Source organism: Lactuca virosa, chromosome 4 (genome assembly GCF_052849685.1).
Source record: "Lactuca virosa cultivar CGN04683 chromosome 4, Lactuca_virosa_CGN04683_v6, whole genome shotgun sequence".
NCBI classification, from domain to species: Eukaryota; Viridiplantae; Streptophyta; class Magnoliopsida; order Asterales; family Asteraceae; genus Lactuca; species Lactuca virosa.
The window spans coordinates 448248999-448261008 of NC_136429.1; the positions used below are offsets into that span (position 1 = coordinate 448248999).

The 12010-nt window shown below is 38.4% G+C and overlaps 1 pseudogene; it reads right to left on the bottom strand.

The window, feature by feature from the left end:
- Positions 1-10674: 10674 nt before the first annotated feature.
- On the bottom strand, positions 10675-11217 carry LOC145106717 (secreted RxLR effector protein 161 pseudogene; annotated as a pseudogene).
- Between the last annotated feature and the right edge of the window lie 793 nt (positions 11218-12010).

The window sequence follows — 12010 nt, forward strand, 5'->3', positions numbered from 1 at the left end:
ACTTCTTCACCCGAGGTCAGATTTAGATGTTCTCTATATTTTTGGAATCGTATGGACGTATACTTTGATTTATACTATAAAGTATGTATGAAAGTTCATATTTATATTAGAATTATCATGAAATACATAGTGAGTTTACTACATTACTTGTTTTGAGAAAATCACATTACATGATTGATATAATCACATGTGATTGTTATTGACCTATTTTGACTAGTGTTACAGCCTTATCTAGACAAGTTCATGATTGTCTTCATAGACGACATCCTGGTCTATTCCAGCAATAAGGAAGAGCATAGCCAACATCTACGACAGGTATTGGAGACTCTAAGGGCGGAGAAATTGTATGCAAAATTTTCGAAGTGTGAATTTTGGATCTGAGAAGTGGACTTCCTCGGTTATGTGGTTAGCGAGAAAGGGATACACGTGGATCCCTCCAAAATCAAGGCGATTGAGAACTGGTCAACACCAAGGACGCCTACAGAAATCCGCCAATTCTTAGGCCACGCTGGCTACTACCGAAGGTTCATCCAGAACTTCTCCAAGATTGCCAAACCACTTACCACCCTAACCCAAAAGAGTGTCACTTTCAGTTGGGGAGAGAAACTAGAAACCGCTTTCCAAACGCTAAATTAGACCCTGTGCAGCGCCCCGATTTTATCCCTACCCAAGGGAACCAAAGACTTTGTGGTCTACTGCGACACATCAAACCAGGGTCTGGGGTGTGTGTTAATGCAACAAGGAAAGGTCATTGCCTACGCATCGAGGCAATTAAAAACTCATGAGGTCAACTATGCCACGCATGACCTCGAATTGGGAGCAGTAGTATTCGCCCTAAAGATCTGGAGGCACTACCTTTTACGGAACAAAGTGTACCATCTATACCGATCACAAAAGCCTTCAGCACATCCTCAATCAAAAAGAGCTCAACAAGAGGCAGAGACGATGGGTAGAATTACTGGATGATTACGAGTGTGAGATTCGTTATCACCCATGCAAGGCCAACGTGGTAGCTGACGCCTTAAGTCGAAAAGAATACTCGAGTCGCCGAGTAAAGTCATTAACCATGACAATCCATTCACACCTGTCCATGCAAATCAAAGAGGCCCAGCTGGAAGCTTTGAAGTCTGAGAATGTGGCAGGTGAGGCTTTAAGAGGAATGGATAAAAATCTAGAAGTCAAGGACGACAGAGCTTGTTATCTCATGAACCGGATTTGGACACCGATATTCGGCGGGTTCAGGGACGTCGTCCTGAATGAAGCACACAAAACACGATACTCCGTACATCCCGGTTCAGACAAGATGTACCTGGACCTGAAGAAACTCTACTGGTGGCCGAACATGAAAGACGAAATCGCTACCTACGTAAGCAAGTGTCTGACTTGTGCCAAGGTTAAGGTGGAATACCAAAAGCCTTCGGGTCTGCTACAACAACCTGCGATACCCGAATGGAAGTGGGAATGAATAACCATAGACTTCATAACCAAACTGCCTAAGACAATGGGTGGTCTTGATACCATTTGGGTAATTGTCGATAGATTAACCAAATCCGCGCACTTCCTGCCAATAAAGGAGACCAACAAGATCGAAAAATTGACTAGGATGTACATCAAAGAGATTGTACGACTGCATGGTGTGTCGATATCCATTATCTCTGACTAAGATAGAAGATTCACTTCACGGTTCTGGCAGTCCTTGCAGAAAGCTCTAGGGACCAGGTTAGACATGAGTACGGCCTACCACCCACAGAATGACAGGTAGAGAGAAAGAACTATTCAAACCTTGGAAGATATGCTAAGAGCTTGTGTTATCGACTTCGGTAAAGCATGGGATACACACTTATCACTTATTGCATTCTCGTACAACAACAGCTATCATACTAGCATCAAGGTCGCACCATTTGAAGCTCTTTACGGCCGCAAGTGCAGATCACCCCTGTGCTGGGCTGAAGTGGGAGATACACAGTTAGAAAAGGGGCAAGTCCCTAACAGCACCCTCACTGGCCCTGAAATCATAAGGGAGACTACGGAAAGGATCGTACAGATTCGAGAAAGACTGAAAGCATCTCGCGATCGACAAAAGAGCTACGCCGATAAGCGACGCAAAACCTTGGAATTCCAGGATGGGGACCGTGTGCTACTGAAGGTCTCACCATGGAAAGGAAAGGTACGTTTTGGTAAACGTGGTAAATTAAATCCAAAATACATCGGGCCGTTCGAAATCCTTGCCAGGATTGGCCCGGTGGCATAAAAACTCCGGCTACCCCAAGAACTTAGCAACGTACACTCGACCTTCCACGTATCAAATTTAAAGAAGTTCCTATCCGATGAGACTCTTGTGATCCCACTCGAGGAAATCAAGGTTAAACAGAGTCTCCACTTCGTAGAAGAACCGATAGAAATCATGGATCGAGAGATCAAGAGAACAAAACAGAGTCGCATCCCTATAGTGAAGGTCCGTTGGAACGCTAAACGAGGACCCGAGTTCACCTGGGAATGCGAAAATCAGATGAAACAAAAGTACCCACACCTCTTCCAAAGTCAAAGTCAAATAAAGTCAACAAGTCAAACCGCTCAACTCAATTAACCTTTCGTACGTTAGGATTTACATTATGCTTACTTTGTACAACTCGCTATCTTAATATAAAGTATCGCTTTGTGTTTTACATTATTCAGAAAATCTAAAATTCTAAAAGAAGTAAGTGATGTGATAACTCGATAATACACCTGTAAGTACCCTTCGGGGCATATAACACTCATAGCAAGGCTTATCGAAAGCTACGATCCTTGTGCTACAAAGAAAAACAATAATAAAGGCCCCCAGCGGAAATCTCTCCCAAATCTCTCCAAGTATGTGAAATCTCTCCCAAATCTCTCCAAGTATGTGAAATCTCTCCCAAATATCTCCAAGTATGTGAAATCTCTCCCAAATCTCTCCAAGTATGTGAAATCTCTCCCAAATCTCTCCAAGTACCTTCATAGTCCGGAATGCCTTATGAGGAACCTTGAACCTCTTGATAAGGAACCCTGAACCTCTTGTCCGGAAACCTTCTTAGTCCGGAATGCCTTCTGAGGAACCCTGAACCTCTTGATAAGGAACCCTGAACCTCTTGTCCAGAAACCTTCTCGGTCCGAAATGCCTTATGAGGAACCCTGAACCTCTTGATAAGGAACCCTGAACCTCTTGATAAGGAACCCTGAACCTCTTGATAAGTAACCCTAAACCTCTTGATAAGGAACCCTGAACCTCTTGATAAGGAACCCTAAACCTCTTGATAAGGAACCCTGAACCTCTTGTTAAGGAACCTTGAACCTCTTGATAAGGAACCCTGCACCTCTTGATAAGGAACCCTAAACCTCTTGATAAGGAACCCTGAACCTCTCGTCCGGAACCTTCTTGGTTCGGATAACTTCTAAGGAACCAAGAAGGTTCTCACTTCGGATTTTAGCATGCTCCGGACAAGTACCTGCTCCGGAATCTCTTGAAACCACTCCGAAATTTAGGATTTGACTTCAGAACTCACCTAGTACCTCCGGAACTCCCTTGTATTCACTCCGGAACCCTTGCAGGTTCGCATCCTTCTCCCGGTTTTCGACCACTTTTGCGTTTTAAGCTCGTTTTTCATGATTCTCGTGTGCGATTTTCATCCAAACTTATATTTTGACATATAAGACCATATATATTCTTATTTTAATCACATTTTAGGGGAAATCTCAACTTAAGGACAATATCTAGTGGGTGAGATATTGAGATAGAGTGTTGAGCTTTCCATGAAGTATGACTCAAGTTAACCTCCAATACCACTCCATGACCACTCCATGTCACTATTCCCACCTTACCTTTGTCAAATCAAGATCTCCCCATATCTTTTCATCAGCTCACTCTCTAATCCATGACTCTCCTCCCTATAAAACCCCACTCTCCTCCCCCCAAGACACTTTTTACACACTCTCATACTTCTCTCTAAAAACTTGAGTTTCCTCTAGGAGTCACAAGTTCTTCCCCTGTTGCTGGTAAGATTTTACTTCCTACACATAACATTCTACACAACTTTACCAAAATCATAGATTTCTTACACAAATATCGACATATTTGTTCTTAGATCTTCGAATCTTAAAGCATCTCCCAAGTGTTCTTGACTTGGAAACTTCTTCTCTTCATCATCCATCTTAAGATATCACTCAAGGTGAGTTCATATCCCCACATTTTCAGGTTTTATTCAAGTTTTAGAGGGAGAATACAAGTTAAAATACCAAAAACTCAACTAAACTCAAACAACAGCTTTCATCAGAAAAGTTGAGTCCTATTCACGGACTGTTTTGACCATCATAAACATAATATCTTTCAAACATGTTTACTATAAAAATATTTCAGGTTCATACCTTTAAAATGACTACTTGCACATCTGCATACGAATTTTATACAATTCATGGTGATTTTTACAAAACTGCCTATCATTTCAGAAACGAATTCGGACCAGTCTGTGAATATGAACATTTTCACACAAGTTAGAGACTTATAAAGATCATAATAAAATTTATAAACAAACTAAACACGTTTTATAAACTCTCAGAATTTACGGATTCAGTTTTTGACTTCGTATGATTTTTATATGATTTTTCTAAAACAGTGTAGAAAAGTTAAAAACGAGTTAACAGCTTACAATTTTCATACTACTTTGTAACATGTTGAGCAAAGTGTAATCTTTGATGACTTCATATTTTGCATGTGTTTTTCTGTTGTGATATATTTATATAATAGAAAATACTCTATCAAGTATAAGGGTCCTTTGTAATTACAAATAATGCAAGATCAAATATAATAAGTATAGTTATGCATTGGTTAAACTATTACATACAAATGAAGGGTCTCACCATAATACTGTTGGATTTTCAACTACTACATGATAAACTATAATAGGTATGGTTTATGAAAATTCACATCACTAATTTAGTACACAAAGGGAGATTTCACTTCCGCCACACAAAAGGTTTTTACTCAAACACTACATGTAAACCCGTTAACGTAAGTTGTGAGACAATTCTTCAAATGTACTCTGAGAGTACGGGTTAAAAATTCTTGTAAGTTATAACCAGAATCTCTTGTAGGGAGAGCGTGATAATTGTGTATAGATCTATATTGGGATTGAAACCCCACACCTTGCTGCTAGCTACAGCTGGACATGTAGGTCTACGGGTGAAAAAAGTCATAGGATCTTGACGTCTGAAAAACGTTGTAGCAGGTTCATTCTAGTTATAGTATGGTTATAACTACTCACATAGGGAGTTAACAACATTTCAAGTTTACGGGAAAATACTACTTTATTAAAAGGAATTTTATCTATCTAAAGCTACATACTCTCAGTCTTAGGTTTTAAGACTACACGACTTTGTATAAGGAAAATATTGGATTTTTCTTGAGTATTCATTTACATTTACAAACAAAGGTTTTTCCAACATTTCATCCAAAAGCTTACGAACTCACCAACTTAATTGTTGACACTCTTTCAAAACTACTTGTATTCTCAGGAAACCAGTGAAATAGGTAACCAACTGCTTTTGAGGATGGGACGCAAGACGTCAATTTTTACATTTTTGTCATCATAATGTAATTGATTTTGAAACATGTAAACTCATACTATGGTGTAACTTTTTCAATTATATTTATGATGGTTGTATTTACTATGAGCACTATTATACTCGTTGTTGTGATACTATACATGAAGTCCGCCACCCCTGGACGTTTCCACCATCCTTGGTTTTGGGGTGTGACATTGGAAAGCAATAGAAGGAAAACTTTCGCTTTAATTTCAGACGAAACTGCAAATTTAGTCCTTGTGGTTTACAAAAATCTTTGGATAGGGTCCAAAAAGTTTTTAACTTACATGACAGGTCCAAAATCAAAACATTTATGCGATTTTAGTCCAAAAAAACTTGAAAAGACGATTATGCCCTTTTATTTTCTTTCCTGTATTTTATATATTTATTTAATACATTTTTTAATTAAAAAAAATAACATATCCCACCCTATCAATCTATCCGACCCTCCCCTCTCTTTCACTCCACCCAACCCTTTCCTTTCTCTTTCACTCTCTCTCCCATATTCTTCTTCTTCACCCTTCACCTGCTTTGAAGATGGCTTGATTAGCGATGAATTGTCCTCCACCACCGGAATCGTCAAAGCTTGGATCTGAAGTTGTTGATGTGTCATCGATGGTGCTCAACGATTATTAGGAGATTGGAATACGACATCAGATGCACACCTGAAGAAACTGGAATCACTCTCAAACGAATCACCATCAATAAAATGAAAATAATCCCTCTCCACATATCTCTCGGCCAAAACACAATTCGCAGCTGAATGACTCACACATCTCTCAACCAGTGAAAGTCGAAATCTTTCCAGTTCTTGAATTTAACAGGGAAGAAATTGGAAACATATGTTGGTGAAGGGTCTGTAGTCGACGTCTCATCGAAGTAAACATAAATCAACCAACAAACACAACAAACATAAATCAACCGACAACAAAACCTCATCGGGGGTTGTTGTCTTCGATCTATCGACAGCAGTGGGCATGGGAAGCATTTGGGTGATTCTTCTTCAATAGGAGGGCCTGCAGTCGACGTCCCCGTTAGGCTCGTGGTGGCTTCCTTTCTCATTGTCGGTAGTGAAGGAGTCAGGGGTGTTTGGGTGGTGTTCCTCGACCAATCGCCACGGAGGAAGGGGGTAGCTTCGGTGCTCCACTCGACTGCTTCCCTTCTCGTTGTAGGCTGTGGATTTGAGTAGTAGCAGCAACGATGAAAGGGGGGGGGGGTGTTTAGCTGAGACCAGTGAGCATATTAGTAAGAGGAGAAGTACTGTGATGGTGGCGATTGGTGGTCTCCTAGTTCCACCGGTTTCCTCCTACGCTAGAGATGCATAACTGGTGAAGGGAGAGAGAGAGAGAGAGAGAGAGAGAGAGAGAGAAAGAGAGAGAGAGAGAGAGAGAGAGAGAGAGAGAGAGAATGTATGGGTGGGTGGGGGATAATATATTTCTTTTTTTTTTATTTTTAAGACAAAATGGTATTAGAATAACTGTAAAAAATAACAAAAAAAAATTTAAAAGGGTATAATCGTCTTTTCAAGTTTGTTTCGACTAAAAACCCTGAAAAACCTTGATTTTGGACCTTCTATGCAAGCTGGAAACTTTTTGGACCCCATCCAAAGATTTTTGCAAACCACAAGGACTAAATTTACAGTTTTGTCTTAATTTCATTACAATTTGGAAGGATTTGGAGATAAAGGAACAAAAGGTTTAATTATCCTTTCACTATACTCCAACTCGTCATTGAGGCAAGGTGTTGTTTCATTCTATTGATACCTTCACCATTAAACATTTTTTTACAAAGAGTACAAAAATATGTTTTTTTTCTAGCTACATATTAAAGTTTAGTAATAAACCTCCAAGTTATATCCTTCTTTGATCGAAGATTTGGTTGCATAGAAGCTTGGAACTAGATGGGTTTGAGTTCGACTATGTTGTAGATGGATTTGAACTTGAACCTGGATTACTCATAACCTAAAAACATAAACAAAAAAAATCAAATTTTACAGTTAAGTAATTTGAAATTGAACCTGTTACAACCCTAAACAGCCCTAAACAGTAAGTCTAGTAGTACTGAAAAACAATAATAACCGAACCTGCAAACCAATATCAACAATCTGATTCCATATATATCAAAGTTTCAAAAATAGAAGAGAGAAAAATCCATTTATGAAGTTTACTAAATTGATTATGAAACAGAGTAATGTACATTTATATACATTAGCTACACTAAGCCAAAGTAACTATAAAAATCATAAGCCTAACAAACTTTCACCAAAATAACTAAGTAACAACTAATCAATCAACATTCAGAAGAAAATCGGTGGTTAAGTTAATGATTCAGTAGTGTTTTTAAAGTTACAAATGATATAACTATATAAATAAACCCACAAGATAGAAATTAGAGAAAGAGAAATAGTGATAGAAAAAAGTGCAGCTCACCTATGGAATGTGGACTGCGGTTGAGGATTAAGGAATTCGACGGTGGTGTAGAAGAATGCATAATCATTATGGCTTCGTAAATAGGGTCATTAAAATAAAGGCATCAAACACGGGGTTTCTTTGTGACTAATGAATAACGAACGAGAGGGAACCTGAAAGCAAAAAGGAAGGAAAACGACTTCATATGGTTTAGCGTTTGAGATTTGGGAATTGACGACCTGGGATTTTTAAGAAAATAAAAGAAAACAAAAATTTCCACTAAATCGGTTCTGTAGACAATTCAAGCGGTCCGGTCTAACCGCGATTCACAGAAAACCATCAGTTTGTTACGGTTTGGCATACAAACGGTTTTCAGGGGCTTAAAAACCGGTAACCTGGGCAGTTCCCAGTCGAACCGGCCAATCCGATCCAATCTGGTTTTCAAAATAGTGGATTAAACTAACAAAATTACAATAGAAATAACTTACATGAATCAAGATAGAGTTCTTAGCCTTCGAAAATGTTCCTTCGAAAGATAATAAGACTTTTTGGGTTTTAAAAACTGAATTCTCTTTAAACCACATGTTTTAGGGTATTTAAATGAAGTTTAGAAAGAGCTAAAAATTCTTTACATGGCCAAGCAGATTCAATGCAATCATTTTAAAAAAAAAGGTTGGAAATTTTATAAAGACACGCTCTAGAGCGTTGATATCGAGAAATTAAAGAAAAAGTACATTTACAAGGGAAAAGCATCTAAGCATTCCGTTTAATATCAAAACTAGAAACTCGTTATTCAAACAAGAAAAAGAGTGTAAAATAATAGAATAAAAAATGGAATTCTTGCACATTTGATTTGTATCTCCTTCATACACTTGCGGGTTCTGATATCTCCAAATCATCCATGTATTAGTAGCCGAATAACCTCCAATTTAACATTTGTCAAAGTTGCCATACGTTGATCATGAACCCAAGAAAGCCATTCCCTAATAGAAGCTACATTAGGAAACGTGAATCCACAACATCTCTCCACCAAACCCCAAACAACACAGGCTAACTTACACCAAAAGAACAGATGCACAATAATTATCCACCTCTATTACAACATAAAAACTTAATATAAGTCAAATCCACCCCCTTTATGGAATGATTGAAACATGTAGGCAACCTATCTAACAAAAGTCTCTACGGAACAATGTTAACTCTTCTCGGAAGAGCATTACACCATCTAGTAGGGTGTTGATTAGTCGGCAATGAAGCCCCGTCAATGTAGTCTCGAGTACATTTCACCGAAAAAACCCCATGTTCATAAAGAATCCATTAAAGCTGATCCTTAGAATCAGAAACCATGTGACCTTCTAACACCACCAACAAATTCTCCAATTGTTGCTCTTCCCTACCCTCAAAAACTACACGTCTCCAATTCCATACCTATTGATCTTGCTCTCGTCTATATTTTACCTAACAATCATGATGTAACTCCAACCAAAAGTTTCCATTAAATTGTGACTCAAAGGGTTGATTTCCCAGCCAAGTGTCTTCCCAAAACCGAATTGTATCAACCCTCCCCAACCGACTTTCAATTGTATTTAGAGGAACAACATTGGAATTATCCATCTTGAGTATTATATCGACCAACCTAGAATACACACCCACTCCACCTGTTTCCAAACTACCAACTACAAAACCTCCATAATCCCCATGAATAGATTGAATCAAATTTCTCCAGTTTCTATTTACATGATTCATAAATCTCCATCTCCACTTTTGTAAGAGAGCATTATTAAAAGCTGCCAAACTGCCAACATTTAACCCTCTTTTATCAAAACTAGCGAGCATATTATCCCATTTAACCCAAGGGATTTTACGACTATCTCCATCATTACCTCAAAAGAAATTACTCTTCAAACACTCTAATTTATGAATCACCCCAACCGGAACTTTAAAAATAGACATATAATAAATTGAAAAACTACCTAGAACCGATTTAACATGAGTTAAACGGTCCTTCATAGAAAGACAATTAGCTTTCCATTTCAACAATCTATTTTTAATTTTATTTATCACCTCATCCCAACTAGCACCTCTATTCATATTAGAACCAACTGGTAACAACAAATAAGTGAAAGGGAACTTACCAATGTTACATCCTACTTGATTTTCCATGTGATGAACTGCATCATCACCCACCCCAATATTATTGGAAATCAAGCTTTCACAGGACCTGATCACAATCAAGCAACTAAAACGAGAAGGAAGAAAGAACATTATTTTAAAGCAATTTTATCTGGTCTATTACTTTGAATCAAAACTAAATACAGGGGAATAAAATGCAAAATACTACTACTATTTAAAGGCTAAAAACAATCCTTATTTTACTCAAAAACAAAACAGAAAGCAACGTCCACTTTCTCCTAAATAGCTGGTAACCAAATGCCCATTTTCTCCAAAACTCGGTCAAAAGCAGCACCTAGTCAGAGTTGACTTCCAACATTCTCCCCCTTTAACTTTGACTTGTCTCTTCCAGGTTTTCGACGCCTAACATGCTTAGCATCTCTGTGAACTTCACTCTTGGGAGTGCTTTCGTAAGAATGGCAGCCTTCTGTTCCTCTCCACTGATATGCTTCAAGTGAATCAGCTCTCTTTCAACGCACTGACGAATGAAGTGGTATCAGGTGTCGATATGTTTACTCCTTCCATGGAAAACCGGATTCTTCATTAGCTTGATCACGAATTTGTTGTCTACCAACAGCGTGACTTTCCCAGCTTCCTCTCCAGTTAATTCTTTCAACAAATCTCTCAGCCACAATGCTTGGCAGGTCGCAGCAGTTGCAGCCATAAATTCAGATTCACACGAAGATAAAGCTACCGTGTGTTGTTTCTGCGAGCACCAAGTGATCAAGTTACCTGAAACGTAAAATGTTGTTCCTGTTGTACCTTTCCCATCATCCCGATCCATGTTGTAGCTGCTATCACTATACCCAATTAGCTTCCCATCTTCACCTGGTTTATACATCAAGCCATGATTGATGGTGCTCTTCAGATACCTTAGAATCTGTTTTACTGCTTTGAGGTGGCTTACTCTTGGGTTTTCCATGTACCTGCTAACAACTCCTACCGAATATGCAAGGTCCAGTCTTGTATGTATCAGGTATCGCAAGCTTCCAATGAGACGCCGATACTCTGTAGCATTCACGAACTCTCCATTTTTCATCTTTTTTCAAGGATAACTTTGGTTCCATAGGGTACTTTGAGCCATTACATGTCACACCCTCGAACCAGACGGCGGAAATGTCCAAGGGCTCGTGTGACTATCAATTGAAATATCATCACAATGAATATACATGAAACATAACACAATCATCACCAAACATTACATATTACAACTGGTATTGTTCACATCAAGTACATTGTCTTAGATTACATATTCCCAAAATATTAATTGTACGATGATTGACATTACACAAAATAAATTTCTACGCTTGAAAGTTCCCCTGCTTAACGGTTACCTGAGAATACAAGTTATTTTGAAAACGGTCAACATATATAATGTTGGTGACTTCATAAGCATGTTTGATTGAAAGATTTTTGTATTGTTCGTGTAACCCAGAAAATCCGATATTTTCTGTAAATTCTCTGAAAATGATGTAATGAACAAGTATAAATGTATGTGTGATTTCCATTGTAAAAACATGTATAAGTAAGCGATCCAAAAATTTCCTTGTATTATATTTGTTGTAAGTAGAAGGTACTGAATAATAGTATTTCCCCAGAAAATCCGATATTTTCTGATTTATAAAAATATTGTGGTCCTTGCATTATCGTATCATTTGTTTTGTATCAATATGATTTACGAGTTTTGATTTCCGAAATGTTGTGATGGTAATGGATCTCTATGTGAGTCGTTATAACCCTGCGTGATAGTGACTAATTCGCCGGTCTTGGCATTTTTCCAAACGCCAGTTTTGATCAAGGTTTTGTCACCCTAGACTGGCCTAGTCTAACTG